This window comes from Periplaneta americana, chromosome 3 (assembly GCF_040183065.1).
Source record: "Periplaneta americana isolate PAMFEO1 chromosome 3, P.americana_PAMFEO1_priV1, whole genome shotgun sequence".
Taxonomy (NCBI): Eukaryota; Metazoa; Arthropoda; class Insecta; order Blattodea; family Blattidae; genus Periplaneta; species Periplaneta americana.
Window position 1 is genome coordinate 181,198,359 of NC_091119.1, and position 27,618 is coordinate 181,225,976.

The following is a 27,618-nucleotide window of genomic DNA, read 5'->3' on the forward strand; positions in this document are numbered from 1 at the left end:
GTCGAGTAACGGTTAGCATGCCTGACCGTGGAATGAGCGGACCCGGGTTCAAATCCTGGTTGACAATTTACCTGGTTGTGGTTTTTCCGGAGTTTTCCCCCAACCTTACTTACTTACTTACTTACTGGTTTTCAAGGAACCCGGAGGTTCATTGCCGCCCTCACATAAGCCCGCCATTGGTCCCTATCCTGAGCAAGATTAATCCAGTCTCTACCATCATATCCAACCTCCCTCAAATCCATTTTAATATTATCTTCCCATCTACGTCTCGGCCTCCCCAAAGGTCTTTTTACCGCCAGCCTCCCAACTAACACTCTATATGTATTTCTGGATTCGTCCATACGTGCCACATGCCCTGCCCATCTCAAACGTCTGGATTTAATGTTCCTAATTATGTCAGGTGAAGAGTACAATGCGTGCAGCTCTGCGTTGTGTAACTTTCTCCATTCTCCTGTAACTTCATCCCTCTTAGCCCCAAATATTTTCCTAAGAACCTTATTCTCAAACAACCTTAATCTCTGTTCCTCTCTCAGAGTGAGAGTCCAAGTTTCACAACCATACAGAACAACCGGTAATATAACTGTTTTATAAATTCTAACTTTCAGATTTTTTGACAGCAGACTAGATGACAAAAGCTTCTCAACCGAATAATAACAGGCATTTCCCATATTTATTCTGCATTTAATTTCCTCCCGCGTGTCATTTATATTTGCTCGCAGATATTTGAATTTTTCCACCTCTTCGAAGGTTAAATCTCCAACTTTTATAGTTCCATTTCGTACAATATTCTGGTCACGAGACATGATCATATACTTAGTCTTTTCGGGATTTACTTTCAACCCTATCGCTTTACTTACTTCAAGTAGAATTTTCGTGTTTTCCCTAATCGATTGTGGATTTTCTGCTAACATATTCACGTCATCCGGTTTCCCTCAACCTATTAAGAAGAAATGCTGGGTAACTTCTGGCGCTGGATCCTGGACTCATTTCGCCGGAATTATCACCTTCATCTCACTCAGGCGCTAGATAACCAAAGTAGTTGAAAAATTACATGCAAGAAGATTTTCCCCCATAAATTCTAAGAAAATAACACTAAAATACCAAAATCCTTTAAATATATCATAGTGTCACCAAGAACCTGTGAAAATGTCACAGAAGTCTTTAAAAAAATAAAAAAATTATTGAAAAATAACGCAAAATCGTTTAAGAGTAATTACTGGGTATGCTGTCAACAGTATTTAAATAAATATAAAAAATAAATACATATGAATATATGATTTTTTCCCCTGTTTCTGTCAAACACAGACTAATGTCCTTTGCTCCGTGTGAGAAACAAATGTTGCATAATATATACGTCACTGTAGGTACGTTAATAGAAAACCACAATTCAAGTCACACAGAGTTGGGTTTCTGGCGCCTTGTCAGCCCATTTGAATTGTGTAGATATAAAGGGAAAAAAACTGAGACGGTGTCGGGTGTAGTTCCTGGGTAGCTCAGTCGGTAGAGCATTCGTGCGCTAAGCGAAGGGTACCGGGATCGATACCCGGACCCGGAACAATTTTTCCGTTTAAGTTATTCAAATGTTGGTGAGTTGTGACCAGCTACAGAAACAAATTATCTTCCATTGCTTTAATACAAGAATGGCACAAAAAAGAGTGTGGGAAAAGTAATAATTTTATTGTTCTAAATTCAGGAACTATTTACTCAGTAACTACTTAAGATAAAGGGCTGGAATTTTGTATGCTAATGTAAACTGTACAGTTCTTCAAAATTAGTGTACCGCTATTTTAAAATTTTTAGTTCAAGTAGTGAAAATGTGAAGAGATATGTCATATTTTTATAAGACAAAATAAACAAATGTATGAAGAAGTACTATTTTTATTCCACTCACTGTCTCAAATAATATATTCTTGACATGGGGGGGGGGTATTTGAAAATTGTGAGATTAAAACGTTTTCTAACAAATGTTCCTAACTGTTCACAATCGCAAAACTTTTTTTTTCAATAGACTTTTCTTTCTGCCAAGCCTATATTAAAACAATGAAAGATAATTTGTTTCTGTGGCCAGCTCACAACTCACCAACATTTATCATACGGTGCAAAGGACATTAGTCTGTGTTTGATAGAAACAGAAGAAAAGAAATATTTTATATGTCCATATTTATAAGCGAAAATACTGCAAACAGCACTATCTAGTAGGGTAAACATTGGTAATTTCGTGGCAGTGGTTATTTCGTGATACTTTTTCTTTGCTCTTTTGTGAATTAACCAATGGTGTTACGAGATCCAAATTTCCGCCAAGGGATTGCATATATGTTGTCCAGTTTCCAGAAACATACAGCTAAGCTTTGTGTGACTATTGTAGTTGCTTCAGTGAGCTTTTATGTTTGGAGAGAGCAAGTTTGCGTCGTCTTCTCAGGCATACAAATTTTGTGGATGTTTGTAATTACATTACAGGCTTATTACTAAAGGTAAGCATATGATATTTGGTACAAAGATTTATTGTATCTTCATGAAATTTTAGGAAATGTTTTTGGAAGTTTAGATACATCTGTAGTCGCCATATAGGCTTAGCTTTACTGATAGAAATCTTAGCTGTTTGAGGCGAAATTTTGTTGAGCATTAAGTGTTACAATTTTTAAAATAGTATAAAATGTATTACAATAGGAATTTTAGAAATCTAAAGATAAGATGTGATAACAAAAAAGAAAACGGAGACGCAATGGGTTCAGTGTAGCTTCTGTTGGATTTGTTATCATGCTAACTGTCAATGATAGGTGCTAGACGACTTGCAAGAATTGTGACAGAAGATGGAACATGGCTCCACCATTTTGGACCGGAGACAGAGGCAGTGGCATCATGCAAATTCACCAAAGAAATAGAAATTCAAAAGTACACCTCCGGCAGGAAACGTTATGGCTACTGTGTTTTTCGATTCAGAAGGACTCTTGCTTGTGGGCATCATGCCACACGGAACTACCATTAATTCTGACGGGAATGTTGCAACTCTCAAGAAATTTCAAGTTCGACTGAGTCGTGTTAGAGACATCGGGAGAAGCAGGATGGTCTGTTATTGCACGGCAACGCACAGCCATATGTCAGTCACAAGACCACAGACCAGATCAGAAAATTCGGATAGACAACACTGAAACACCCGCCTTACAGTCCTGAACTGGCACCGTGCGATTACCATCTCTTTAGTAAACTGAAGGATCCCTTCGCGGAACGAGGTTAGAAGATGACTCCCTTGTGCACGCTGCTAAAGAGTGGCTCAGACGTGTTGGTCCAGACTTTTATCGTGCTGATCTACAGGCCCTCGTTCCTAGGTTACGTAAGGCAGTTGAAAGGAACAGGGATTATGTGGAAAAGTGACATTTTGTTCCTTAAGGATGCATTTACATTCTGTGAAAATAGCAAAGCTGTAGAATAAAAATATAATTTTTAAACAAACGTTATGCATTACTTTTGGAGTTACCCTAGTAATATAGGCTATAGTAAAATCCGTAATAAAAGTGTTCACCCTTTCAGGGCAAAGAAGATCCCTTTTCAATATCAATTTTATTTTGATTTAGTTCTTATTATGTGTTGATATGTATTTCTAGGTTTTCTTGCTATGAATATTAGACGGAATTACTATGTTTGAAGTCTTGTAACAATAAATGAGAATTTCATTTGACTTTAATGAATTTTTCCACAATTCTTCTACCTCTCACGAAATTATCAATGCAATATCACGAAATTACCAAGGTTATCACGAAATAACCAACCTTTCAGCTTAAGTTGTAAAAGTGGTTTTTGGCACATATTCTGGAACGTATCCAATCTTTTATGTCTCCATATTTGTACAGCAAGTTATCGTCTTTTAAATGAAAAAATCGGAATAAGGATATATTTACACATTTGCATTTTAAATTAGTTTTCATGAAATTATCACGAAATTACCAATGTTTACCCTACACTTAAAAGTAACATCGATTTTCACTAAAAAAAAAAAAAAAAACAAAACAAAACGAAAAACGCAGGCAAGTCCCTAGGTATAATAAATCAACACTGCTAAATGATGCTAGTATGTTTTACATGGACGACCAATTTCGTTTATGTTCCTTATAACATTTTATTCCCTTAAACATTTCAACCATCTGTGTACTATAGTTAAGTTTATTGAAGTCAACAGAGTCTTCTGCAAGTTTGCTCTACTTGCAAAATAATTGCTTGGGATTTTAATTTTAGGTTCTGAAAGCTACATAAATGGAGACACAATTTACAAATGGTTGGATGCACGTTGCATATTCACGAATACTGAATTGAACTTTCTTGCTATTCCATATATGGCGAGGCATTCATTACTGCAATTAAATTCTTGGATATATGAAGTGTAACATGAAGTATACGAACCGACAGTTCTCGGAAGAAGCATGACTCCTACTTACAGTTAAGCGAATTCGAACAGACAGCAATGCCGCGCTATTTTAAGTTTATAGTCACGTAATGAGGATATCGACCTAATTTCATTCCTCAACACAGATACACAAGCAACATACCTATGTGAACGAAGTTGAAGCTAGAAACTCTTTCAGGTTTCTGTAAAACCTCTATTCGCACCACATCACGCCAACATTAGTTAATGATCATATAAATTTGTTCCTAGTTGTTTCTTCCTTCCTCTATGTCTGTCTGTGTGTCTATCTCTGTCTCACAATTCCTCTCACTAATTTTATTTCTCATCTTTCCCATCCCAGTATAAACAAAACAGAATTTCACATTCTTTGCTGCTTGTTGTGAAGTCATACATTTGTGTACTTTTGGTGATGAAAATCGGGAAAATATTTACTTTTTGTGTGCTGAAACTCGAGAAAATATGTGACAAAAAAGGAAAAATATTTCATTATGCTTCAATTACTTCATATGAACACATCTGATTTATAAAATAAAATCATCTACCCTTCAATAAGGGTGACTACAAGGATCCAGAAAACAAATACATATATAAACGTTTACAATGAAACATTGAAAATAGTCTACATACAATAAATTTCAAAATAAAATTGCAATCAATCATATTATTTGAAATAGAGATGAAATTGCAAAATTTGAATTAAGTCCTTTAGAATTTCTCTAAGGATTTTCTCAAAATTGTAAAATGTGAATCTCTTTGATTTTAAAAGATTATAGGTGTATTTGGAGATGGTACCACGTATTCCAAAAAGAAGTCCGTGTGCTGACAATATGCTGTACTCATCAGTATAAATTATGCTGTCTCGCCAACTGCTGAAATCCAACTGCTCCCATAAACGCAACTTCGTAGGTTCAAGTCTCCTCGCCTCCCAAAAGGTAAATTATTACAAATATTTTCTAGAGCTCCTTCAGTGGAGCAGCGTAACCCGGAATGAGACAAGTGGCCAACAGGCTTGGAGCTCACATATTTAGTTTCTTTCAGCCCCGAAACCCTTGCAAGGACGCGTTTTGCGTACCTTTTAAATTTATCCTCCCAATTCTCGTTCAATTCAATTCAACTGCTGAAGAATTACAGTACACAATGAGATTCACCCTCAAGTTGTCCGTCACAGATATGACTGACGATTATCGGGGAACACTGCCTTGTACTGGGAAAAAGAGCGCCATGGTCATTAAGAAACAAATGGACTTCCTAGAGATATGTTTATAATTGGAAACGAAAACAGAGACAGCTGATGTTTATGAAATTATAATTGCTTCCTGAATCAGCGTTATGGTAACTTACAAGGCACTCCTAAATGACACATCAATGTTTATGTGTGTTAGTTACAGTACAATTTTTAGTGGTGACAACTCTTATCGCTTGTGGCGAGAGAGTAGAATACAGTTCCATAGGTCCACAGATAGGCAATTTCGAAAAACAATTGCCAGCTGTCACGTATAAGAAACTGCACTGAACGTTCGTATAATGATTAATCTGAAATGGGGCTTTTGTCCAAAATTATTTGTTGAAAACTTAATTTCTATGTGTTTTATGTGAATGTTTGAAAATATGTATTTACCTAAAAAATTCAAAATATGTGTTTTTATGTAAAATAAAATTTAAAATATATGATCAGGTGACCTTGTCCGAAACTTAAAACACAATTACGAGTTTCTATTACAGTGCAAATAAAATATTTATTTACCTAAGAATCTTAGCCCTAGTGACGTACAATTCCACCAAGTAACACTACCACGTGACTGCATGCGCAGAAACGCTGCAAAATGAATCATTCCTCCAATGTGATGGACAGAACATCACGAGTTGAGGACGTAATAATGGCGGACCTGAGATGATTTTGCCTTTATTCACAAAAAATGTCATGAACAATGAAATCTTTCACATGCAGTAGATATACTATTTGGAGACAACGACGGTACTGTTTCATCTGATGGAAGCCGCACTTCAGATGTTTCTCCTATTAAAAGTCCATCGACCTCTACACTTATCGAACCAGTATATCATAGGTCTAACGACGTTTTAGAGTTTCCAGTTTCTAAGTCAATCAACCTATCTAGTTATCGAACTCGCGTACCATGAGCCCAGAAGCAAACACGACGGCCATTAGACCATAGACAACAACTTCTCTAAGGAACGTTTTCTTGGCTGGTTTTTAACACGCTTTACCTTGCTGAGTAAGTTAACTGTTCGATCACGTCTCTTTTATCGCTACCACAACCTCCAGATTTTAAGTCGAAGGGTTTTCTCTTTGTGGTTTCGTGAAGGACACTGGCGTACAAATAAGAAATCATTTAGATCCATTGAAGCAAGAAATTTCAGTAAGAGATTGACGTCAGCAAACTGTAGTTAAAATTGTGAGCAATGTTAAAATACGACTGTCTGAGACCTTCGACAATAAAGGTGTACCAATAAGAGGAAATCGTGACCGAAGAAAGTGATGTGATATTAAATGAAACCAATAATTAATTAATTAATTAATTCTGGGTAAGAGAGCCAACGGCGCACCTGAGCCATTCATTCATAGTGTTCTGTCCAAGGGTGGGTCTTTCACTGCGAACTTAGCTTTCTCCAGTCTTTTCTATTTTCTGCCTTCCTTTTAGTCTTCACATATGATCCATATATGTTAATGTCATCTATCGCCTGATATCTTCTTCTGCCCCGAATTCTTCTCTCGCTCACCATTCCTTTCAGTGCATGCCTCAATAGGCAGTTTCTTTTCAGCCAGTGACCCAACAATTACTTTTTCTCTTTCTGATCACCTTCAGCATCATCCTCATTATTTTTTTACTGCACACATAGGTAATATCGTTATTTAATTCGAGAAAAATTCGTTCCGGCACCGGGAATCGTACCCGGGACCTCTCAGCTCTGCGCTGAGTGCTCTTTCCAACTGAGCTATGCCGGGACACGATCCACGGCGCCGGCCGAACTCCTCTCGTTGTAATGTTTTACGGCCTTACTACCTGCACTTTAGACAATGTAAGTCATACATGCAGGAGCGCATTTTTAAATGACTTTATGGCCATATTCAACCTCAGTTTGTGACAACTGCTAACAGTTAATACATCACATATTCATTATATATGAGGTCTCGCCTACCTCATTGAATATTACACGACTACTATGAAGTAGCCAATGTGTATTATCATCATTTAATTCGAGAAAAATTCGTTCCGGCACCGGAAATCGAACCCGGGACCTCTTAGCTCTGCGCGCTGAGTGCTTTTTCCAACTGAGCTATGCGGGACGCGATCCACGACACCGGCCGAACTCGGGTTCGATTCCCGGTGCCGGAACGAATTTTTCTCGAATTAAATGATGATAATACACATTGGCTACTTCATAATAGTCGTGTAATATTCAATGGCGAGACCTCATATATAATGAATATGTGATGTACACATAGGTAAATTTATTTCATGTTGGCAATACATCCGTTTTAAGATTGGAGATAACAAAAATATGATTTCTCATTTTAAACATGATTTGACGCATTTCATTTGCAACTCTGGTAAATAAAGAGCAATAATTCTAAAATCATGGGGGTTGGAGAATTCTGTGGTATTTGGTCAAAACATGATAGCTCCAGAAAACCTGTTCTGAGATACAAGCATTTTTATTTTCACTTTTCCTATACAAATCATAATTCCAGTTTACATACAAATGTGAATGAAAATAACATAAGATTAGATGGAGATATCACGGCTGTATCAAACGAAAGAGAACTGTTTTTTTATATAGGGCTGCGCTTTCAGCTAAGAAAAGGCCATTTTTGAAGTTATCATGTTCTGACCAGACACCACAGAAGTGATAAATTAACAAAAACACGGCGGCCAAATTACCAAGTCAAAAATTCAAATGCAAGTACAGATTGAGAATGGTCCATTTACCCCAAAATTCTGGACAACTGAGCCGCCGAAGTAATGGGGAAGGGGAAAGAGTGAAATGTTAAGATAGTCAATGTCATATCCCCCTGTACATGATTAGAAGTAGAATATTGTTCCAATGTTCCTTGATAAGTATTCCAAACATCTCCAATACGATATTCCCATAAGAACCCAATATTAGTAGCTGTAACCAGTCTAACACTATCAGTAATCAAAACATCTCCAGCCAATGCGTCACCTATTCCTTCCGAAGTTGCCAATGTATCCATCCACCCTAAGGTTCATACATCCTCGTCCTTTTATTATTTATTTAAACAAACGAATAGCCATTTCTCGATATGGAATCACAACAACACTGTCAACATCCGTGACCCACTGTGAATTATCAATAAATATAATAATAATAATAATAATAATAATAATAATAATAATAATGATGATGATGATGATGATGATGATGATGATGATGATGATAATAATAATAATAATAATAATAATAATAATAATAATATGGGACAAGGACGAGATGTTTGCAGTGCTATAAATTGTAAGAAAAAGAGGTCAGAGTTATTCTTTTTCCGAAAGATCCAGCAAGATGAGTTTATAAAATATACTATGCACTTCAAGAAAATAATAAATAAATCTTATGTTTTTAATATTTCAATAATGGAAGGAAAGTGTTAATTTTTCCAAAAGAACACGATAACAGAAGTATAATACATTCTGTCGTCTGCTAGGGAAGGGTTTGTGATGAGGCGATAGTAGCGATCCTAGCGGCTAGTAACTAAGTACCAAATTCAACTGTCAATGGATGCATATCCCCTACGTATTGAGCTTCGTGACTGTATGTACTAGACTGTGATATTACTGTTGATAGTAGGTACTGTACTTAGTTTGTGGTGAGATCTTTGGACAGTGCAGTTATGGAAAGTATGATACCATAAGGACCTACTCTAATTTCTTCCGTCGTAATTAAATTTTGGACAACATTTACCTGGTTCTAATTACATCATGTTATTTATGGCATATTGTTATTTCATACTGTTAAGTTTACGGAACTGATTGCTATTTAGATATAGTCCGAATGTGTTGTAATTAGTTTCGAAATGTAATTAAATTCAACGACGAAAATTACCAGACTATGTTCAGAATCTCCCTGTGTGGAAACGCATGAGTGACTTACCTTTCATGTCAAGTGCTATGAAACATTTGCACAACCCTTGCACTGTATAATTTGGAGTTCTTCCACATTGGTTGCCTAAGCCAATTTATCTATCCCTATGATTTTCAGACATTTATTTCACATTGAAACCATAATTTAATTATACACTTTAGTACATTAAATAATTTTACAGTCGCGCTGATCCCATTATAAATAAATAGTTCGTTACTTGAGAACCATTAGTTCACTGTATCTCTCTTTCTTCACAGCTTTATTGATTTTAAATATAGGTATTTGTGAATGACTTCAGGCGAAACAATTCACTAGAAACTAAATTCTTTCACAAATATTCACGGCCAGCTCATAAGACGTTTTGACTTATCTAGAGGAAATCAAAGCTCGAGTGGGATTTAATTGACTATTACACGATTAGAAGTAAATATATAAAGATTAGAAGAAATAAAGTACTCTAATATAATAAAATATTAATTGATTTACTAAAATACTAAACTCTTGAAAATGTATTATTGTACAGTGCGATCCATAAGTCTCTCCGCAGTGGTTGTGTAGCCGAGAATCCAATAGTCAGAGAATTATTCAAGTGTATTTGGTGGAGAATTCAAGTGGCAGCACTGGCCGCTAAGCATATGATTGACTGGGGATGTGAGGTTGTCAAACCGGAATGAATAGGGGAGTGCCAACTTTCTACTGGGTTGTATTCTGGAGTTACTAGAACTAGTAGAGCTGCGGAGAGACTTTTCGATCGCACTGTACTATCTCATCATTACAAATATTCCGCTAGATGACAATAGTATGTTATGATAAACTATTCTCTTGTTACAAGTTGTGCCAACTCTACAATCTTCATTGAACTCTATGGACGATTACTAGTCAAGAAGGCTTTGTTGATTCAGTTTCATGTTTATTAAAACAGTTGAAATAGTCACAGGTAATATTTGTAGATGATGCAAGTGTGATTACTTCAAGTAAACAATGTGATCTCTAGAGTTCTGCGTTTGAATACGAGTTAGGTTTACGTCGATCATACTAGCTTCGCTTGGTATGGAGAGCAAGTTGCGAGTCAACAGTTCACGTACGATCCGGTACTGTGTTTACATCTTTGCCGATCATGGTTTTTACGTTCGAATGAAGCTAACTTTATTTTGCATAAATGCATATTTTGAAGGTTTTTCCATTTTAAATGCAGCTATATTTTTATTTTGCATATTTAAATGCATATATTAACATCTTTCCTTGTTTTGTCCGATTTATTATCTAATTTCAAAACTTTTCTGTGATAAAACTAATAATAATTTCCAAGTTTTATAACGATTATGTGAAAAAAGAAGCCCTGCGACGAGCTCTCTTATGTGGCTGCCAACTTCTGCATGATAGAGAGCAGCATCATTATGGTGGAAAACATGGGTACTGCCCTAACAGTTGTGCAAAAGATAATGACTCACTGGAAGCAGTTCCTGGATCACAAGGTAAAGCACTAGCTGCAAAATTTAAGCGTGTGTTAGAGAATAATCCTGGTTATAAAGAAATTATCCAAATCGTTGTCATTGCCAGTGGAAAATGTGAAACAGTCAATGAAATTCGGAACATTTCTGCTTACAAAAGTGTAGGCCTAGCTGTCACATCATGTGTTGTAGAGAGATCGTTCTCGGCATTCAACTAATTCTGACAGATAAGAGATGTTTCACAGTAGAGAACCTGGAGAAATCGTTCGTTGTTTACTGCCATAATAATTACATGAATGGCAAAGAAAGTTTAAAAAAAAGTTGGAAATTTAATAATTTACCAGTTCAAGTACGTATGTATATAAAATTAGTAATTAATACATTTATGGAAAAAAATAGATATGATAAAAATTATTATGGTTTGATGACAATTATTAATTTAAATTATTTTCATTGATATCATATTATTAAACCAAGTAGATACCTAAAGTGTAATTTTTACTCCATATATTTATATTTTTAGCAGATATTTCAACAGTTTTTACTGCATAGTTGCATGCATATTTTCAGGTTTTTTACGGTCTTACTAACAAAAACTCTATATACAGACGTTTAACTGTCTTATACGTATACAATGAGTAGCTCGTTTATAAGTCGTGTGTAAATTCCTTACTAATAGTCACTACATACGTCGTCTATAAAAGTATAACTGTTACACAGCTACGTCATAATTTCGTCATTACTTCATTACGAAAGCTAATAGAATACCTGAGGTTCTTTATTGCATTCGGTAGAGCGCTCTAGTGTGGCGTGTTAAGTATCGATAGTACAACTAGGTCTGATCGATTACCATACTATATTTTGGTCAAAGAGTACAAGTTACAGCAATAGGCCTATTATTTTAATTATTTTATGCTCTTTGGTTAGTTCTTCTGTGGTTACAAGGCAACCATCATCATAAAATGGCAGTCGATACGAACAGCTGTTAGAGGGGCGGCCATTTTTTCTCTATATACAACGTTTAAACAAGGGGTTTCGTGTATATAACTACTGCAAAGTAATTCCCATTGTATAATTAAAGGCTGTTTATACATCCATCGCTTATTCACGGTTTATTAGTAAAGTTTTCTTTCTCAACTCTGCATAAAGTCTCGTATAAAAACTGTACACAGTTTATTAGTAAGACTTTTAGTGTTTAAAGTTCCGTGGTCTAGTGATAAAATAAGGTATTAATTAGGTAGAATTCGAACACGCGACCAGTCATATAGGCTAATATGCTCGTCTTGGCTATTGCTTACAATGCGATGGACCAGAAAAAAAGACGATATAATTATATTTTAAAATAATTATTGTTTTTTAATAAGTCGTAATTTAAGTCCTCTGGGTTTGCTGAAAGAACATTTTTAAATTAGGAAGATCGAACGTCTATGATTTAATTTGTCCAGGGCCAACAAAACACTTCTCTTTCATATCCTGATGCTTGAAAGACGCCCATAAAACTTTTCTGTCTCTCTTCAGAATCACACAACTTCTCTTCATTTGCAATTCTGGTTTGTGGCAGCATGTACTGAACGTGTTTAACAACGTGCTGCGTTCTCCAGTTCGCAGACCATTTCCTTAAATTGGCCGGATTTCCTCAAATTAAGCTTCGCCCAAGAGATGGCTAGCATTCAGATGTCTGAAGATACAGCCGTCAGACAATTGAATCGCGGCAAGTCTGTAAGTAGGTAAGCGGAAAGACAAGTGAATGAGTTGCTATTGGATTCAGCACGCACGTGCGTGGACATGGCTGAGAGAAAGTCGCGAAGGCCGTTTCTGGTTTTATTGACCATGTCTTTTATTTCATTTTGTTACGAGGTAGACTACCACCGTCCGTGTTGTATCCACTGCTACAAATAAATAGCGCAAACTGTGACGCAACAGGTCAGTGACATGCAAGAAGGAACTAAATGATTGTGTGCAGTCTGTGAAAGTTGAGATGGATACTTGTGGTAAGAAGAAACTATTTCATTCTTAACTTGCCCAACTATTAATAAAAATTAAGCGATATATATATTTTTTCAATTAACTAATTTAATTTTAACTCGTCTAATTTAATAAGAGTTGAGGCATATTTTTTTTTTCTAAATTAACTTATTCAATCTGTAACTCGTCCAAATTTTAATAAAAGTTAAAGAACACCTTTTTATGTAAACTAATTAATCGATCGTTAAATCTTCCAATTCCAATTGATAACAAACGTTAAGCAATATTTCTGCAGTGCTTGGGAAAAGTGACATAAGTCAGTTTCCACAAACCTTTTTTGATAATTTATTGACAACTTACACTGGTTTATGTCGATTTGATTTTTTTCTGTATGAATTATTGTAATGGGAGAAATACTTATGTCTCTTTTTCCAAGCGAGCAGATGTTCCGTAAGTTGTCAATAAATTATCAAAAAAGGTTTGTGGAAACTGATTTGTGTCACTTTTCCCGAGCACTACAGATTTTTCTTTAATTAATCCTATCTTTTTAAAAAATTTAACTAATATAGGAAATTTTTTTATTTAACTAATCCAAAGCCATCTTCCCAATTGTTAATAAACGTTAAGTAATATCTCTCTTTTAAATTAACTAATTCAACGTTAACTCTCCAACTGTTGATAAAAGTTAACCAATATTTTTTAATTAACTAATCCAGTCTTAACTTCTTAACTCACCCAATTTCTAATACAAGTTAAGCAGTTTTTTTCTAAATTAACTAATCCAATTCTTAACTCATCTAACTCTTGATAAAAGCTAAGCAATACATTTTTAATTAACTATTCCTTTTTTAACTCGCCCAACTGTTAATAAAAATCAAGCGATTTTTTTTTTCAGTTAACTAATCCAATCTTAACTTCTCCAATTGTTAATGAGAGTTAAGGAATATTTTTCTAAATTAACTAATTCAATCTTAACTCTTGTAGTTCAATTTGGTAATAAAAGTTATGCAATATTTTTCCTTAATTAATACTATCTTTTTTTTTAAGTTAAGTAATATATATTTTTATTTCACTAATTCAATCTCAACTCGCCCAACTGTTAATAAAAGTTAAGCAATTTTTTCATCTAAATTAACTAATTCAACGTTAACACTGCAACTGTTGATTAAACATTTTTTTTTTCTAAATTAACTAACCCGATCTTAATTCGTCCAAGTTAAGGAATATTTTTCCCAAAATTAACTAATCCGTTGAGCAATATTTTTTTTTATAAAGTAACTAATCCAATTTCGACTCTTCCAGCTGTTAATAGAAGTTAAGCAATATTTTCACATCATTTATTCAGCGTGGCGAATCCAGAAATGCATATAGAGTGTTAGTTGGGAGGCCAGAGGGGAAGAGACCTTTGGGGAGGCCGAGACGTAGATGGGAAGATAATATTAAAATGGATTTGAGGGAGGTGGGATATGTTGAAAGAGACTGGATTAATCTTGCTCAGGATAGGGACCAATGGCGGGCTTATGTGAGGGCGGCAACGAACCTCCGGGTTCCTTAAAAGCCAGTAAGTAAGTATTTATTCAGCGTAAGAAATATTGAACGAACGTCATAAAACTCCATAACAGGCTTGCAGAACTGGGCACCAATTACAGCGTTACGTCACTCATCGGAATAAGTCACTCACCCCTTCCTTCCACCCCCGCGTCATTGACTTGGTAAGGGAGGGGATTTGTATTCAGCGTCTGTCTTATGTGATTGCATAAGGTCCACAGACACGTCATTCAACGCAGCTGGACTGTGGATGGGAACCAACGCTTTCCCCATGCTTTCCACCCCTCTCTCGCCAGTTCTGTATCCCTGCTCCATACAATCCAAACTAAACCAGTCCAGGCTAATCTATAGCAACTAAGAAAGTCCTTGTTTGATTAAATTTATTTCTCACAATAATATTGATTTCATGCTCTATAATCTACGTTAAACGAAGCTATTGCTGTTGTTTCTTCTTCTTCTTCTTCTTCTTCTTCCATGGCGTGGCGCTACTGCCCAAATTGTGTCTTGGCCTCCTTGATGCTTCGTCTCCAGAAATCTCTGTCCTTTCTGACTTTTAGTAGGCTTTTTTTACTTCGTCTTCCCACCTGGCTTTCCGTTGTCCCATTCTCCTTTTACCATACTGTGTTTGCTCAAATGCCTTCTTTGGCTCTCGTCCATTCTAATCACATGACCAGCCCATTGCAACCTTTGTATCTTAATAAATGTTGTAACTTTCATTTATTTATACATTTTATAAATTTCTTCATTAGCCTATATCTGTTTCTCCATCTATCCCCATCTAATTTTGACCAGAAATTCTTCTCAAGAGTTTTCTTTCAAACTTATCCAGCATATCCATTTCTTTCTTTGCTAGCTAAACGAAGCTAGGATACTTCAAATTAATGAATAAATGTTAATTAAATTTGTAGAGATTTTGTAGATTTTGCAAAGATTTAACTAATGTTCGTAATGTAAGTTGTATATTTTTATTTTGTGATAAATTTGCCTTCAGAAGAGAAACTAATAGAGATGAAACAAGAATCTGTTTAATTCGAAGGGCGCGTCTTAACCATTAATTACATACCGATAATTGTCGATTAAACTAATAAAGACAAACTCTCAGGTTAAATGTCTCGCATCTAAAATAACGTCATGAGGTCAGCGACTATTTGCTAATACAAGAGGCCATTCATTTTCTACACATTTTTGAAATAGGTAAACAACATAAATCAAGGAACGAAATACTGAATTTCATGAGTTCACAATTATTTATAACTATAAGCCCGTATGGTATCAAAATGACATTGTCTTGACTTCAACCACAACAACATTATAGAATTTCATGAAAAAGGCATGCTGATGTTCTTTCACAGAACAACACAAATTTTCTGCATAGGCCTACTTGTTTTCCAGTAAAGATAAAAGCTTTGTGGAATCGTTCAAGCAGAACAAACATTTTTACCTGTGCAGATGTCTGCAGACGAGCTTTGTTCTTCTCCAGAATCGCTTCTTGTTTCACTGGCAGCCTTGGAAGTTACCTCGCGGTGGTTAATCTGCATGTTGGTCAGGTGTGACCCTCCAGGCACTCGTGGCCATCATCTGCGTGTTACAAAATTCATGTCAGATCTAACCCACAAATCAGTATTTTCTTTTATTTTTGGGGTTTAATCCAAGAGGTAAACCGTATTGAATGCAGTTTGTGCATTTAAATTACCTCGTACAACATATTGCCACAGTCTAGTCACGAAGCTTGAGTTTTGAGGGTGCTAGAAACAATAGACTGTGGCGGTACTATTTTGCATTGCCTGTAATGAGGCGATATTAGCGATCCTAGTGGTGAGCAACTATCTAATGTTTGCATATTTACTACGTATTGAGCTTCGCGACTGTATATACTAGACTGTGATATTACGTAGTTTTGTTTGATGAACATATTTTGTCTGAAGGTAAGGTTATTTTTGTTTTCCAAGAGAAAGCTCCAAGAATAATGACTAGGGACCGGATTTTTATGTAATATCAAGGTGTGAAATATGTACATATTTATGTAAGAAAAATAAGCTGAATATGTACCAAAACATGTAAAATCAGACAACATAACAGGTTGGTACAATATATATACATTTTTTTTTTCATAGTCAAGGGTTATAAACTTGCTCCTTTCAAATGTTACAGCGTTTTAATTCGTTTTATTCCTGAAATAAGAAACAAGAATGTGATATACTGTATCTGTAATATTAGAATATTATAAGCGCTTTCACCTATTTATGTAATAATATTAGCGTTATAAATGTATGACATTGAAGGTTGCCTTAATTTTATAAGACCACAGAAGTGCCAATACTTTTTATTTTTTGTGTATTAATTAAATATTTAACTTACCTGTAAAGGCGTGGTAGTCTTTATGACAAGAATAATGACGTCGAACACTGTTCTTATATACCTCATTTAACATTTACAACTAATGAAGCACCTAACATTTTCCCCATCAGCACGAAAGAAAAAAATTGCCTTCCATGCTTCTTGAAATATACGTTTTAGCGTATTTGTTTTCTGTCTTGAAAGAGACTTTACGAAACACACTATCCAACACACAGTAAGAATCTATTACAAGTGGACGTCCGCTGCTGATGTCAGCCTGCTTTGCATCTAACGAGGTGAAGGGGGTAAGCAAAGGGTGGGAGTATGATGTCATAAGTCAGTCGAAACACAACTTCTGGCGATTACTGAATTTTAAAGACACTAACCTACAATGAATTTAATGAATTTGATATCGTCATTGGCAGAATTTTGTCTTGACTTGAATTTCGGCGAATGTAGTCTATGCACAGACTATTCACATGAAATCATTTGACGAACGCATAATATTTTTATCTCGTTATATTAGCTCTCCGATTGTTGCTAGTAGAACTACTAGATATCTACTATCAGCGCTATCTTTTTGGCATTCAACAGTACAATAAAGTATTTTTCTAGTTTCGTAATTCTTGTATCTTGTTCCCATCACTCCTTCACGCTTCTCTAACAAAAGCTTTGAGATTCCATTGACTAATCCATATGATAGTAACAAAGCAACAGTGGTTGTCGGGGAGAGGATCTTTTACGTGCATTAAACTGAAACCATGTAAATAATTTTCTTTTACGTGCCGTAAACTGAAACCATGTAAATAATTTTATTTTACGTGCCGTAAACTGAAACCATGTAAAGAATTTTCTTTTGCGTGCCGTAAACTGAAACCATGTAAAGAATTTTCTTTTACGTGCCGTAAACTGAAACAAACTAAAAAAATTTCTTCTACGTGCCATAAACTGAAAACATGTCAAGAATTTTCTTGTACGTGTCGTAAACTGAAAACATGTAGGCTAAACAATTTTATTTTACGTGTCGTGAACTGTAACCATGTAAATAATTTTCCTTTACGTGCCGTAAACTGAAACCATGTACAGAATTTTCTTTTACATGCCGCAAACTGAAACAATGTAAAGAATTTTCTTTTATGTAGGCCTACCTTAAACCGGAACCATGTAAATAATTTTCTTTTACGTGCCGTAAACTGAAACCATGTAAATAATTGTCTTTCACGTGCCGTAAACTGAAACAATGTAAAAAAAAATAGCAACTAAAAATCCATCGTCTTCCCTCGTGTTACGCACTCGAACCCATTGGTTAAAATCGTAACTAATAGATCGCCGAAAACGGCATACAAGACAATCATTTTTCTTTTTTTATTAAATCAGTTTTCAGTCGTTCTTTTACTGTGAAATAGCTATGTTTGTAATACAGGGGTTCCCAAACTTTTTTTAGACCATGCCGTCTTTGACACATTTTTTTCCCGTGCGACGACTCTGTACCCAAAATTTAAAAAATGCCTAAATTCGATTTGACTGTATTTTTTTTTTAATAAAATAGTCATTTACACTACTAACTTGCATTCCTTTAAGTGTAAGAATACAAAATTATAATACAATTAGGCTATAGACTTGAATGAATTTTATTTTATTGGGTTATTTTACGACGCTGTATCAACATCTAGGTTATTTAGCGTCTGAATGATATGAAGGTGATAATGCCGTTGAAATGAGTCTGGAGTCCAGCACCGAAAGCTACCCAGCATTTGCTCGTATTGGGTTGAGGGAAAACCCCGGAAGAAACCTCAACCAAGTAACTTGCCCCGACCGGGATTCGAACCCGGGCCACCTGGTTTCGCGGCCAGATGCGCTGACCGTTACTCCACAGGTGTGGACAATTGAATGGATAAGAAGAAACTGATGAAGTAGGCATATTTTTCTCGTACATGACCTCTTGTGTAGAGTTTGTTCATAATGGCTAAACATCTCATCCTGTATTTTATGATGTATAAGTACAAGCGTCCTCAAGTCATTGTGTTCTATGGGTCTTGACAGAACGACCGATGTGTTTGAAGGAACATTGTAAGTGAGATGTGAACCGCTTTTGCATTGAAGCTACACAGGCTAACTAATGCACGTCTTCAATGCCGTGGGCTTCTTAGTACAATTGCTACATACACATTTGCCACACGAGCACTGTCCCGATGATTTACAACCCAATGAACGAAGGTCTCGATCAAAGGCCCCGCTCACAGAAGGACCTGCGGTGATAAAAAGCTGACAAGCCCCGACGAGAAGGGGCAATTAGCATGAGTTGTTGCTTTGTTCTTAATTCTGTTAAGTAGATGTAGAACTAGCCCGCCGTTGCATCTAGGTCTTCCTCGTCCTTGTTGACCTGTGGGTCAAACGAGGGATTTCCTTAATGAGTGGGAAACATAATTACGAGGTAGCGTACTTTTATGTACTGAAATTAAACTTTAGATACCTAAAATGCGCATTTAGGGTTTAGGGCTTTAGTCTGTGCAATATTGTACATACTCATTAACTTTAATATTTTCAATTTATTTATTTATTTATTTATTTATTTATTTATTTATTTATTTATTTGTTCTGCTGGAGTTAAGGACATCAGGCCTTCTCTTCCATACCACCAGAAATGTCTTCTTAAAATAGTGAAATATTAGGAAAAAATGTTCCTTTTTCATTGTCTAGTTGAAGAATTAGTCTACGCCTAATTTCTTGTTCTTCTCCAGTTGAAATTGCTCAAGTCAATGCATTTTAGGACTTTAGGGTAGTCCTTTTGTCTGTATTTCTAAATTACGTACAGTATGTTATGCTCCAAAGCTTCAGGAAGGGAAAAGGTACGAGAGATGCAATTGGACTGCTACGAACAATCGGCGAAAGATACCTAGAGAAGAATAAAGAAGTGTATGTGATATTTGTAGACTTTGAAAAGGCGTTTGATAGAGTGGATTGGAATAAACTGATGGGGCACGGAAGAAAATTGGCGTGGATTGAAAAGAGAGGAGGCTGTTCAGTAACCTTTATATGAAACAAATGTGAACACGCCCTGCCACGTAAGCGCAGCGGTCCTGTTTTACGAGTTATTTCCGCCGTTAATTGAATGTCGTTTAAAAGTCCATATTCTGGCCAGCAGGCAACCAATCTGCAAGCGATAGTAATGCCTGTTATTATTCGGTTGAGAAGCTTTTGTCATCTAGTCTGCTGTCAAAAAATCTGGAAGTTAGAATTTATAAAACAGTTATATTACCGGTTGTTCTATATGGTTGTGAAACTTGGACTCTCATTTTGAGAGAGGGTGTTTGAGAATAAGGTGCTTAGGAAACTATTTGGGGCCAAGAGGAATAAAGTGCCAGGAGAATGGAGAAAGTTACACAACACAGAACTGCACGCATTGTATTCTTCACCTGACATAATTAGGAACATTAAATCCAGATATTTGAGATGGGCAGGGCATGTAGCACGTATGGGCGAATCCAGAAATGCACATAGAGTGTTAGTTGGGAGGACGGAGGGAAAGAGACCTTTGGGAAGGCCTAGTCGGAGATGGGAAGATAATATTAAAATGGATTTGAGGGAGGTGGGATATGATGATATAGAGACTGGATTAATCTTGCACAGGATAGGGACCGATGGCGGGCTTATGTGAGAGCGGCAATGAATCTCCGGGTTCCTAAAAAGCCATTTGTAAGTAAATAAGGAAAAATGTAACAAAATTAAAAGTTTAGGCCCTATATAAATAATAGAAATACATAAAACGAATAAAATAAGCTGTATTGCAAACTGAATTAATTCAAATGTGTAGTCATATTAAGCTACGCAGTATCATAACCTGTCCTGATGACAAAATCTGGCAACCCTGTGTCAGAGTTACTGGAACCATGTAGACTTATTTCCAGGAAAACGTCAAAGTAGATTTTTCGTAGGATCACAATACTTCATTAACTATACTTGACGTACTGAGAAGTACATACATACACGCAGAGCAATTTTTTTGTGTCAGGAACTGCTCACCTGCTTTGCTTATTGAAGAGGAAGGGAATGACTTTTACATGAGATGTTTCCGTGTCCGAAATTCTTATGCATAGCTGACTAACGTTTCATTAAAACATGTCTAACCATGTTTCTGTAGTCACGGTCCATAAAATGGCAGCACGCAATTAGTACGTTTAATGAACTCTTGAGACTTCAACAGTGATGGATGTTTACTCATTGAAACACTTCTAGCAGAACATCTATGTAACCTACATTTTCTGCGCAGTCACACCTCGTTTGAAAGAAGCATCATAAACTCTGCAAATGTGGAAGCCATGTGATAAACCACCATTTATTTATTTTAAAAATTATACAAGGTGTATCTAAATTGGTGTCAAATATTTCGGGGATGTGTTCGTAACACAAAAACATTACAAAAGGTTCATATGAACATTGGTCTCAAAATAATTTATTTCAGAGTTACAAGACAAAATTTAATGTTACAAAAATTGCGCGAAATGGCTTCCTCCTGATTCGATGTATCTCCTAAACCTGCGATACATGCTCTGTCATACTCTGTTGAAAATTCCTGGAGTGTTTCGTATTTCGTGAAATCCATTTGTATACGTTCTCAGAATATCAGCATTAAGTACAGGAGTCGCATAAACCAGGGACTTCAAATGTCCCCAGACGAAGAAATCCATTGAATTCAAATCAGGCGATCGAGCAGGCCATGCAATGAATCCCCTTCGACCAATCCATCTTTGGGGAAATAGATCATTAAAAAAATTACGAACTATCAGACTGAAATGAGCTGGAGCAGCATCGTGTTAAAACACATTCGTTGGATGACGTCCAGAAGCACATCATCAATTAAATGATGCAAATTATTTCGTTCTGTTCACTCACAGAATACATTTTCTTCTGATTTCTTTGCTCTACAAAATACAAACAAACAAAAAACCATCAAACAAACAGCGGTCAATTAAGAGACAAATCCTTTAATAACTCCCTAACGAATGGATTTCAGATCCATGTTCATATTAACTTTTTTAATTGTTTTGATGTTAAGAACACGTCCCCGTAATATATGACACCAATTTAGATACACCCAGTATATAATTTAATGTAATAAAGCGAATAGATATAAATCCAGTACTTATTCTGGAGAAACCAGCAGCATCATCATAAAACTTAACCATGACAGACAGTCATAATCAATAAAGAAGATATAAACGAGGTGTCTTCAACGAAATTCCCTAATTTTATAGTGTACTCTTAGAAAGTAAGCAATAAATACAGGGTGTTAAAAATATCCAATATTTTAGGAGGTGATAGTATGCATCAAAACAAGAAAAAAAATTCTAATAAACATGGGTCCTACAACTCATACTTTCTGAGATCTGAACACTTGTTCATAGGAGGTGCTCAATGTGACGTCCATTTATGGCAATGCATTCCTCTGCCCTACAATACAGCAGACTGCCAGATAATCATACCGTAGTTGACAACCTTGGCATTGAATACTGATACGTCGCAAGGAATACTGAAAACAAAAGTGTGGTTGCGGATATGAGCTGGGTTCAGCAGAGATGGTGTTGTGAATTTTCGTAATCAGCATGTGTGGGCTGATGAAAATTCCCATGCACTTGAAGAAACAAGGCATCAGCACCGATTCTCAATCAACGTATGGGCAGGCGTTCTTTGCGATAGATTAAGGGCCATACGTGCTTCCACGGAGATTAACAGGGGCTCGTTATCAGGATTTTCTTATTAACGTATTGCCTACCTTGCTGGAGTATGTGCCATGTGAGCAAAGACTACAGATGTGGTTCATGTATAATTGCACACCAGCACATTTTTTCCGCAGTGAGCATGAACATCTGACGCTGACATTTCAGGACCGCTGGATGGCCCTACACCTTGGCTTGTTCGTTCCTTAAATCTAAATCTCCTAGACTTTTGGTTATCATGAACAACCAGGTCAATTTCAGAGTGCGTGATTCCTTACGCCGAAGGACAGAGGAATGCATTGCCATGAATGGACGTCACATTGAGCATTTCCTATGAATAAGTGTTCAGACCTCAGAAAGTATATGTTGTAGGACCCATTTTTATTAGACATTTTGTCTTGTTTTGATGCATACTAGCACCTCCTAAAATATTGGATAGTTTTTTCTTAACACCCTGTATATGAAAGCTGTATTAAGATACAATGGGTGCATCAATAGACTTGTATCGATAACATCATTCGATTATCTAACAAAATGAGTATTATTATCGGTTACAAACTTAGGTTAAGTTGTTGGATTGTACCTTGAAACGCGTTAAACATAAACTTTCATTATGTTCTGTCATTAATACTAAAAAACTAAGGATTTTCGGACATTACAGTATGTTTATATGAACTTTTTTTCTGGTTTTGGTGTGAGGAACATTTCCCCAAGGTTTGTCAAAGTATTTCTGAAACACCCTGTACACGGATTAATTGTTCTCCTGATGCACTCTCGTGTATTTACCTCCATGAGCATACATCAAGTGCAGGTTGTACGTCGATTCAGAGTGGAATCTTTCAGGACCATTGCGAGTGGATTGTGGAAGCTGTTCAAATGCTCACTTGCAGAAATGTTACAGCGAGCGTGGACAAATCGAATTTTAACTGGATATCCTAATTCCCATCTAATTAGTACAGTTATAGAACTCTACTGGGTGTTCATTTCAAAGTGTGTCATGACGTCACTATTGTGAGTCAGCGATTTGATGCGAGTTTCAGCTTTTATGTCAGAGAAGTTGCCTATTAATCAAGGCGTTCAATCTGAACTTGAGAACGTGTACGGTATAACTTGAACGTCGTAGCAGCAGATGGCTGTCTGTACGGTCTGTGTGTTACCATAACCTCTTTCGAACTATGTTTTGCGCGGGCAAGTCGTACGCAGGGTATTTGTTATCATCGATTGCGTACGGCAATATTTCACAACACAAATCAAATGCTCCATGTCCATGTTGACAATCGAAGTTAATGTCAACAAATACTGTACCTACGTAAGTAATCGTCTTAACCCTCTCCCCATATCCCGACAGTAAGAAAAAATCTCACTCCAGTACATGTTTCCAAACAGTTCACATTCCTGCCACTACTGGAGTTACCGTATGTATCGGTAAGTACTCTTCAGAATGAACGCCGTATTTGCTAGGCAACTTCTCTGGCACATTGGTAATACACCTCTGCGGAAGTGTAGGAAGATTGAATTGTCTAGGCTCATCGGCTAGCCACATGACGTCATACAGCGAGCCATGACACATTTTGAACTGAACACGCAGTATTGATTTTTTTAAAATTATACTGCTGTGTACTGGCCCCAAGATTTCACCCCAGTCCTTACCTATCGCAGATGAGAGGTGAAATGAGGGAGAGGTGGAGTTTGTTGCAATGAGAGAGGGAAACGGGAGTATTCAGAGAAAACATCTCTACAAAGTCTGCTTTGTCCATCACAAATTTCATCACGACCTAACCGGGGATCAAACCCGAGGCACCTGGAAGGAAGACCAACGCGAGACCGTCTCTGAACCACAGATGCGGGCATGGCGGAAACATTGATGCGGGGATGCGGCCTTTTATCTCGTACTCTCATCTTTTCCGGTCATGTTGTCATTGCATTACTATTTACGTTACATAATCTTAACAGATGGTACAAGGTCGACTATGGATCGTTTAAAGGAAAAGCGACATTAGTCATTAACCTTAGAATCTCTTAACCTAAATCGAATACACAGCACTGTCTTACTTGCCCATAAATCGAGTGTGTGAGAGGTGAGCAAGAGACCTGCCAGTGGGTCGAGGATATTCATAGTGTTTACTGCTTAGAACAGATTGTGGAGTGAACGCAACCCAGTTACGAAGCCAAGATTCCACCAATAATTTTAAATATATTCAATTTGGTAACAAACTTATAGTCGTGTAGTAACATTAAGGCCTGATTGTATAAACCATTTAATCTTAGATCAGAGGTTAAATTGATCCTTGTTTCAGCTGAACTTGGAATTTTGTGTTGTATAAAGTCTAATCTGAGATTAATTTGTCTCAAACTAAAGTCAACTTTGACTGAAGAAATTTCTCCGATTAAGTTAGATGATCCAAGTTCAGTTATTTCTTTTCTGTTTGAAATATACGAGTGACAGATTGTGCAAATAAAATATCTATTATTATTAATATTAATAGATATGATAGGTACATTTATATATATTTATTTCAATTTCTTGCCTTAATACACAAACAATCTTATATTTTATAAGGCTCTATCGTGTTCAGCAGTATCAAATAACATAACCTATAATTATATTATGTTTATAACAACCATTAATTATTAACGGATATGATAGGTACATTCATAAATTTTCAATTAACTGTATTACTAAACGAAAATTGTCGTTTTATAAAGCTTTATTATGTTTAGCAGTATCAAACACCATAACATGATAACAACTCGGAGAACAGTAACCTTCTTCTTATTGTCCGCCATTATTTACATTGCACAAAAAACCAGTGTCTCCAACACAGTGTACGGTAGTTGTAAAGTCGCTAGATTTCTCATTATCGACAAAGAAAGATTAAATTTTGTCACTATGGGGTGCTAAAAAGGTCGCTAAATTCCTATTTAAGCAATATAAAAGTTGAAAGAAATTGTTGTTGAAAAAGAGTTAAAGTCGCTAGATTGGCAACACTGAACAAACCTGTCCGCGCATCACGGATGCGATGTTGCCAAATCCTTTTCACGTGAACTTAGATTGCATTTGAACCAAGGTAATTTGATCGCAGGAAAGTTTTATACAATAGAAGAAGTGTCTGAACTCGGTTCACTTTTCGATCTTCGATCAAAGTTGATCTTTAGTCAGGGAGATTTATACAATTGGGCCTAACAGTTCTATCGCGAATGTTCCTATTTCTATACTAGGGTCAGAACATGTAGCCCAGTGATGTCAAAGCAAGTGCATTTTTCTGACCTTGATGTCGTGCGCGGGCACGACGGTTATTTTTATATGGCTTCTTTCTGTTTAATATTATCTATATTGTCTGTAAAACAAAAGTACTAACACTGATTTCTTAATATTGCACTTGTGTTTTAAATCTTAATAATATAATATAGAGTTAAGAAGGAATATTCACTTAAATTCCATAGTAGTATAATAGTATACTGTATTAAGTGGATGAAACACATCATTCATAAAGAAAGTGATATTCCAAAGAGATTGAGTATGACATGATAAGTTGGAATTTATATTGATGGTATCTTTAGCCTTACAAAAGTAATCAAAACAATATTACAGTACAAAGCAAAATTACCTAGGTACTGTATCTGTTTTAAGTGTAACTAATATTACATAACAAAACTCTTATCGCATTATGCTTTTAAGGTGATATTTGTGAGCAACTTCCTATCATCAGAATATTAAATTATTTTCTCAAAATCTACTCAACCTATAGAGCTGATATTTTTACAACACGTGGGCACATATCTTTTGCTTATGATGTAACAGTAGTTGCTTTGTTAATTCATTTCCTTACAAACAATTTCCATGCGAATATTTTCAAAATTTTCAATACATATATTCAGTAATACGTATATACGATATATTAGATTTACGAAAACATTCTGTAAGGCGTATACTTGAAAATTTCACTTTTCTATACGAAAAGTTAAGAAAATATTTCTTTTGAATAAAAAAATCGAACTTGTGAAAAATGAGCATTGAAATTAAAACTTACATTCTTATAATGCACTTATACTTCTCAGGCAAATCTAAAAATTAACATGGATACAGTTTTAATAAGTTCTCTTCCCTTTATCTATTGAATCAGTGCTGGCCATCCCTGAATATAGCTCGACCAAGCGGCATATACCACCTCTTTCGTCTGTCTCTTTCCTTTCCGCTGTAAAGCGCTCAGGCTCTCCTGGGCTCTAAAGCGCGCGCTTGTTCCTGTGGGCATCAATTGATATGCCTGATGTAGCCTATACTGTTCGCAAGCAAACCGGGTACACTGGATTCTGGTAGACCTCAAATATATTTTACCGTTATGCTAACATTTACGTGACAATTGGGGAAGTGTTTAAATGATATAAAATACACAAACATTTGCAAGTGTTATTTAAACACCATTTCCGGTTTAACCGGAAATTATCCTAACTTTCTTATTTATTAGCACATATTTTTGTCCCTCCCTAAAGAATTCAAATACATACAGTCTGATTCCGTTTGGGTATGGATAATATTAATTTATTTCTTCCTGGTTATATTATGATTGAAAGATGAAAGTTTCTATATATGACAATCAACAATGCATAATCTGAAAGGACAAATGGAAATCGTAGATGATTAAAATGGCTACTACAAATCAACAGCGAGCACAATGTTTTCTTTGGTATGCTGAATTTGAGAGTGTTAAAAGAGTTCAAAGGGAATTTCGATGTGAGTATGGTGTGTGTTATGCACCTAAATACGATTCCATAGTATTGTGGTAGTGAACATTTGTAGAAACAGGTTCTGTGTTAAAAATAACACGCAGGAGATCGCGGGCGAAACCCAGTATGAGAACTACTATCTTTTGGCTTGGCCCCCAAACTCCTCAGATCTAACCTCTCCTGACTTCTTCGTATGGGGTTTTGTTAAAGACATTGTCTATTCACAGAAATCCAGGGACATTGATGATCTGAGAGTAAAAATTACTCAAACTCTTCAACAAATCACCCCTCATATATTACAAGAGACATGGGCTGAATTGATCATCGTTATGAGTTGTGCATGGTGTGCAATGGG

The 27,618-nt window shown here is 36.0% G+C and overlaps 2 protein-coding genes across 4 annotated transcripts in view; one reads left to right on the top strand and one right to left on the bottom strand.

Annotated features, from left to right (window-relative positions):
• Positions 1-16,056, bottom strand: part of LOC138696879 (electron transfer flavoprotein beta subunit lysine methyltransferase-like) — a 327,451-nt gene extending 311,395 nt beyond the window's left edge. Inside the window, exon 1 of the mRNA XM_069822339.1 lies at positions 15,926-16,056. The gene's annotated coding sequence lies outside the window, so the exon portion shown is untranslated. The remainder of the gene's footprint in view (positions 1-15,925) is intronic.
• Positions 1-27,618, top strand: part of nahoda — a 334,524-nt gene that overhangs the window by 170,416 nt on the left and 136,490 nt on the right. The window lies entirely within an intron of this gene.